The sequence below is a fragment of the Acomys minous genome (genome assembly GCF_964271855.1).
Source record: "Acomys minous genome assembly, chromosome: 2".
Classification (NCBI taxonomy): domain Eukaryota; kingdom Metazoa; phylum Chordata; class Mammalia; order Rodentia; family Muridae; genus Acomys; species Acomys minous.
In genome coordinates this window covers 60,138,963-60,146,192 of record NC_140484.1, presented here as the reverse complement: position 1 = coordinate 60,146,192, position 7,230 = coordinate 60,138,963, and the positions used below count along the sequence as shown (strand labels likewise).

At 49.9% G+C, this 7,230-nt stretch overlaps 1 pseudogene across 1 annotated transcript; it reads left to right on the top strand.

The window, feature by feature from the left end:
- The first annotated feature begins 2,234 nt into the window (after positions 1-2,234).
- Positions 2,235-2,928, top strand: LOC311609645 (nucleoside diphosphate kinase 6-like; annotated as a pseudogene). The gene has a single exon. The product of its transcript is annotated as a nucleoside diphosphate kinase 6-like (transcript).
- Positions 2,929-7,230: the final 4,302 nt, after the last annotated feature.

Here is a 7,230-nt window from a genome sequence, read left to right as displayed (position 1 = left end):
TGGTGTGTGTGTGTGTGTGTGTGTGTGTGTGTGTGTGTGTGTGTAGGGTGGGAAGGGATGCCTCATGTAGCCCAGGCTAGTCCTGAATTTGATCTGTAGGCAAGGAATACTGTGAATTCCTGTTCCTCTTGTGCCTGCTTCCAGAGTGCTGGAATGACAGTCATGTGCCACCACACCTAACCTGAGAAGTAGTATTTTTAAAGCCCCTGGCAAGGTCTGGTGAAATGGCTCAGCAGGTAAGAAAGCTTGCCGGACAAGCATGAGGACATGAGTTTAGATCTGGGAGTGTAGCGCTCTTTTTAAAAAACTGTATTTTATTTGGGTGTTTAGGCCTCAACCTCCCTTCCGACCTCCCAACCCTATGTAGGCGAGAGAAGGTCAGTGGGGAGAAGCTGTTTAGGGTCGAAGGGTCTTTGGGTCTATAATAATCTCGTCAACAGAAGATGCAGCCAGCAGTCTCCTCCAAGCCACTGTGCCCTGAAGCGTTTCTCTCTCCCCATCTGTCTCTTCCAAGCCACGACGCCATCCATCTCTGGTCTCTTCAAACTGCTATATACCACATACCAACACCACATGCCAAGCCCTCCCACCCCCCCACCCCCCCACCTCTCTCTCTCTCTCTCTCTCTCTCTCTCTTTCTCTCTCTCTCTTTCTCTCTCTCTCTCTCTCTCTCTCTCTCTCTCTCTCTCTCTCTCTCTCTCTCTCTCTCTCTCTCTCCCCCTCTCTCTGCTCTCATTTATATCCAGAGAGCTGCACGAGGAAGGCCTTAGTAGCTGGCAAAAGCCACACCCCTCATGACACAATTAACAGCTGTGGACAAACTAAAGCTCAAACTGAAATCCCATACTCGAGGATTTCATATTTACATAGCACAACCGAGTTTACAAAGAAACGGAGACTTCCACTACACGGGTGACCATGCAGAAGACTGAGCATGGCCAGCTGGGCAGCCTGTAACCCCAGCACCTGGGGTGAGAGTGGGGACAGAGACAGTAGCTTACGTTGACAGCCAGCCTGGGATTCAGTCGAAGGAAGAAGGCAGAGAAGTAGAAAGCAGGACACTTGACATCCTTCTCTGGCCTCTGCACAAGTGTGCACACAGGTTCAGGGCACACTCATGCACACACATAACAACACACCCACAAATATATATATATATATATATATATATATATATATATCACAGTGTGTGTGTGTGTGTGTGTGTGTGTGTGTGTGTGTGTGCCACAGTAACAACAATAATAAATAAAAGCCCCTGGCAGGTGCTTGTATGGATAAGCTCTGTGGAAGCCATACAGCTCTGGACACATCCTGCCAGCACATTACAAAGCTCAACTCATTCTCAACCATTTTGTCCCTCCCTTCCCCCTAATATAGTAGAAATGTGCCTTGAGAGTACAATCCAAATGGACTACCAGACTAAAGGCCCAACACGCATGGCCTGCCACACCACTAATGCAGAGAGCAAAAGGTGGGAGGCTGGGGAGATTTCTTAATAGGTAAAGTGCTTGTGTGCAAGCATGAGGACCTGAGTTCATATCCCCAGCACCTATGTCAAAGCTGGGGGTGCTGACGAACATCCAGAACCCAGAGACAGGAAGATGCTTGGAGCTTGCTGGCTAGTGCAGCTAAAACAGTGAGCTCTGGGCTCTGTGAGCAACATTACCTTAAAAAACAAGGTAAGGAGTGATAGAGGAAGACACTCAACATGAACCTCTGGCCGCTCTATGTGCACATACCAATGGGCAGGCGCTCATGCCCAGGGGCACACACAGGCATACATCAAGCTCTCACACCCACACAGAAAGAGAGAGAAGGGGAGGGAGAAATGCCATCGTTGGAGACTGGGTGAGTAGCCCAGTGGTAGAGAGCTTGCCTGGTGTGGGAGTTAATCTTCATTGCCCACTTGACTGGATTTGGAATTACCTAGGAAACATAACCCAAGGCATAAATGTAAGGGTTTAACTGAATGGCAAAACCCATTCTAAATGTGAGTGGTACCACTCCATCACATCCCCTGGGCTGGGATCCCAGGCTGAATAAAATAGAAAGCTAGTGTAGGTGTGATGGTGCACACCTTTAATCTGAGCACATGGGAGGCAGAGGCAGGAGGACCTCTGTGAGTCTGAGATCAGCCTGATCTACAGAGCAAGCTCTAGGCTAGCCAGAGCTACCTAGTGACACCCTGTCCCAAAAAGAGGAGCAGGAGAGGGCTCCACAGGCCAACTAGCTCAATGCCTGATGGCCCTGAGCATTGGCAGGCAGACCAGGTCACCTGTCCTCCCCAGAGACCCCTTAGCAGCCTCTATGTGGGATGGCTGGGTCAGGTTCATGCACTGATTCATCCAGCTAAAGGCTGCGGGAAAGCCAGCAGGGGTGAGATAGCCTCCATTTTGCCAAGTACTCAGGCTCTTCAGCTCACACTAGCCCTGACCAAGCCTGATGCAGTTGCCCACCCTCTGATTCTGGAGGCTGTGCATCAGCAGACTCTGAGCATTGTACAAGAGAGAGGACTATAGTGGAAAAGGGAAGACTACCAGAGGTTTACCAAGAGCTCGCACAAAGGGCATTTCCCCTATCAGCGGCTGGTGGAGCTCATGGCCAGTGGGCCAATCCGAACCTACATCTTTGCCTACAAAGATGCTATCCAGCTTATTTTGGGGACCCACCAGAGTATTTTGAGCACACCACATGGCCCAAGATGCAATTACTGGGAGTTTGGGCCTCACTAACACCCAAAATATTACCCACGGCTCAGACTCTGTGGTTTCCGCCAGCAGAGAGATTACAGCTTTCTTCCCTGACTTCAGTGAACAGCGCTGGTATGGAGAAGAGGAATCTGAGCTGAGCTGTGGTCCTGTGCGCTACAGTCCAGAGGAAGGCATCAACTGTGCAGCTGAAACAGGATGCCCCAAACCAGCCCAATAACGCCCTGTCAGTCACGTAAGGACAGGTCACAATGCTCAGCTTTTTCTCTTAGGGTCAGGGAAGGTGTGCGCTGAAGACCCCACCACCTGCCAGAAGATCTAGCATACCACTGCTCAGCTGCTATTGTCTGCCTATACCTACCTCTTCTACGGAGTAGTCATAAGTATTCAGGAAGGACGGTGACTCCTCTGTTTGCAAAATATTGTCATCCTTCCTCAAGAAAGAGCCTGCCTGTTGACCAGAAAAATGCGGTGCCTGTCTAACCTGGCTTCCTTAATAAAGTATGTGCTACCAAAAAAAGAAAAAACAAAAAACAAAAAACAAAAGGAGGAGCAGAAGGGGGAGCAGGAGCAGGAAGTCAGGAGGAGCAAGGGAAGCAGGGAGAAGCAGGAGGGGGTACAGGAGGAAGAGGATGGGGAGCAGGAGGAAGAGGAGGAGCAGGAGGGAGAGCAGGAAGAGGAAAAGTAAAGGAAGCAGGATGAGCAGGAGGAGCAGGAGCAGGAAGGCAGGAGGAGGAACAGGAAGGGGAGCAGGAGAAGCAGGAAGAGGAACAGAAGGGAGGGCAGGAGGAGCAGGAAGAGGAACAGGAAGGGAAGCAGGAGGAGCAGGAAGAGGAACAGGAGGGAGGGCAGGAGAAGCAGGAAGAGGAACAGGAAGGGGAGCAGGAGGCGCAGGAAGAGGAACTGGAAGGGGAGCAGGAGGAGCAGGAAGAGGAACTGGAAGGGAAGCAGGAGGAGCAGGAAGAGGAACTGGAAGGGAAGCAGGAGGAGCAGGAAGAGGAACAGAAAGGGGAGCAGGAGGAGCAGGAAGAGGAACAGGAGGGAGGGCAGGAGGGGCCAGAAGAGGAACAGGAGGGAGGGCAGGAGGAGCAGGAAGAGGAACAGGAGGGGGAGCAGGAGGAGCAGGAGGAGGAGAAAGAAAGGAATCTGCCACTGGTTGATAGGGTTTCTGTTTAGTTTTGTTTAGTTTGAGACAGTCTCAATATATAGTGCAGGCTGGTCAGGAAGTCACCATCCTCCTGCCTCAGCCTCCTGAATGCTGGGATAACGGCGTGAGCCATCATTCTGGCCCCCTTCTCTTTAGTACATAAAACAGTACGGGAGCAAGTTATTGTGGATTAAATCGGTGTTCTGAGAACACCGTCATTTTCCTCCAGGACGTTGTATGTTTCTGATACAATAGAGCAGAGGAGAGCGTCTCCTCTGAGAGGTGTGACTGAGCTCTGCTGAGCAGAGGGAGTTAAAGGCAGGCAGAAAATTTCTCCTGGCAACTTTTCCTTCACAGCAGCCCTAGAGGTGCCATTAATGAGGCCCAGGAAGTGTCCACACCTATACTAGATTGCTCATCCCTTCCTAAAGCCGGAGGCAAACACCACTGCCATAAACTATAATGGGCCAAGAGCTACAAGAGAGGGGAGGGGAAACATGGCGACTCTCGAAGTCCTCTACCTCCAGCACAGGTCAGCATGGGTCCTGTGTTGTCTACTAACAATGACAGCACACACACGCTAGGCTGACAGTCCACCTCAGTATTCTATAAATGTACTCAAACTGCTATTTATTTGATTTATGGAGTCTCGGTTTTCCAAGTAAAATTTTCTCCCCTGACTCTGATATATTAGTTTGAAATGACAACATTCAACACAAAATGAGCTCTCAATTAAATAGATGTGGCTCTTCAGATGTAGGGATAACATGTCCAGAAACCCATTTGAAGTCTGCGTATTTAAAACGTCAAATCATCGAGAAGGTTGGGGGAATTTAATGAGTTACGTGATTTAATGAGTTACGGCCTCATATTCTTAAAATGGTCTCTGTCACAGGAAGGCTGCTCAGACTGTAAAGCGCCCAGGGAGTAGAGGACCTTGTGTGCCTACACCAAGGAACACTGCTTATTTTTAGCTACAGGCTTTTCAACTGTTCACTAGCCACATCTAACCAGGGGTAACTCAGGTGGCCTGGCCAGTCACTCAGAAAGGGACTTGTTCCGTTCCCAGGCTTCCCCAAAGGGTCTGTTCCTATGTTCTGCTGACATCTGTAGCCCTGGGGAAATATGGGGACTTGAGATTCCCTGCTGGGCAGTAGGATAAAGGCACACTTGGGTACAACAGGCCAGCCTGGGGGTTGTAGAGGGTTCCCAGAAGCATCCTGGAAAGGAGTCTAAACAAAGTAAGTCAGTCTGTTCACAACCGGAATAGGAGGAAATCCACACGGGCGAGGATACACAAATGACCAGGTGCTGAAGGGCTAGAAGAAGAGGCGGCCTGGAGCTGTTTGGTTCCGGGTTTAAGAACAGGGCATTTGTCCTTCAACTCAACACATGTGACATTAACCCAAGTTGTTCCTGCTGCCCTGAGGAACAGAGAGCATCTGTGGCCCTTTCAAACAGCCGGGGCCAGTCTTGGGGAGGCCAGGGTCTCCATGAATCCTCACGTCTCAGGCATCCAAGGCTCCCTCACACAGGCTGTCTCAAATTCCTGAGCAAATGATGGCCCTAGACATGGGCAGGCTGTAGGAGACTGCTGGTGTAGGAGTCTGGGCAGTGGTTTTGCTCCTACTTGTTCCCAGCACCACCCAGCCCTGAGCGGCACTGAACGGAGGGAGACCTAAAGGCCTGGCACTCGTTCTGAACCAACAGCCAACATACTCCGCGGCAGCCAGGCCATGTCCTCGTCTATATGTACCCCACAGACACTCCCCAATACCGTCTTTGAAGTAGGAGGCTGTTCCAGGCTTGGAAACCCTCAGCCTGAGGCCCCACAGCCAAGAAGCCAGAAGCATGGGGAAATTCAGGAAACCAAAAAAAACAAAAACAAAAACAAAAAAAAAAACAACAGGTTAAAGCTAAGAGCCAGGTGCCTGTGCTAGGCTCAGTGTTGGGGTGGGGGGCAGGGGGCAGGGCACAGTCCAACCCTGCAGGTGAGGGCAGAGGGTCTCCACCACTCCACCCAATAGGAAACCGGTCCTTGCTCTGGATCCTCTCGTGTCTTCAGTGTCTATTGGGGGCTACAATCTAGATAGTGCTCGCCCTCTGCAACCCTGACCTGGAATTAGTCATCAGGAACTACCTCAGGCTGCAAGATATCCCAGGACCTTAGAACTTCCTCATACCCATAGTTTTGGTCATTGTGTAGCTCTGTGCAGTGGTGAGGCCCTGAGGGCTATGGGGGTACTCAACAGACCTGTGCATCAATTACGCCTGCAATTTAGTAAATCGGCTTTATGTGTCTGAGACACAGTCTTATGTAGCCCAAGGGCCTCAAACTCTTGATGCAGCTGAGGATGACCTTGAACTCCTGATCTTCCTGTTTCCACCTGAGTGCTGGGATTACAGATGTGCCATCATGCCTGGTTTGTGTGACTGGTGATCAGACTTAGAGCCTCATGTGTGTTAAGCAAATCCTCTATTAACTGAGCCACAGCCCTAGCCTATAGCTAGCTCTTAAAAAAATTTTTTTTTTACAGTTTGTAGTCATGTGTATTTATCCAAGTCTGTGTGTGTATGTACATGAGTCCAGATGCCCATGGGAGCCAGAGGCATTGGCCCCGCTGGGGCTGGAGTTACAAGGCACCGAGAGCTGTCCAAGACTCTTCCCCACAGCTTCTTCCCTCTTAGCAGACAGGTTCTCCAGCACCAATGCGAGAGAAAACTTCTAAACCTGTTGCCACAAGGCCTTCTGGAAAACTCACTAATGGCAAATTTCCATCTAAGAACTTTAGGGAAAACCAGATCCCTGTTAACAAATGGAAGCTGGATGGAACATTTGAGCAGTGTTTCCTTAGAGACCCCAGCAGCAGGGACTGGCAATGTGGCTCAGTGCTCACGGTCCCCAGCTCAATTCCCAATGCACAACTGTGTGCCCTTTCCCAGCTCAGCAGAAAGTCTCAGCACCCAACCCCTGAAGAGTAGGAGTCCAATTTCTGGTTTTTTTGTTTGTTTGTTTTGTTTTGTTTTTAGGGGACAGCCAAATGACTCAGCCCTAAAACAAAAGAAGTTAAAGATGGTACAAGAAAGGAAGAGGAAAAGAAAGACAAGCCCCAGAGTCCCAAGGACTCCCAGCAGCACTGAATCTCACTTCCAGTCTCCTCCTGTTTATCGTGTGTGTGTGTGTGTGTGTGTGTGTGTGTGTGTGTGTGTGTGTGTGTGTGTGTGAGACTTTTTTTTTTTTAAGAATACAAAAATTGTTACCTTGGGAAAAAATTCCTTTAAAATGAGATGCAAGAGCACCACCCAGTGGTGAGTCTCTTTCACCATCTTTGGCGATAGCCATTTCCTGACATGTTCTGTGTGAACACCTGAGGC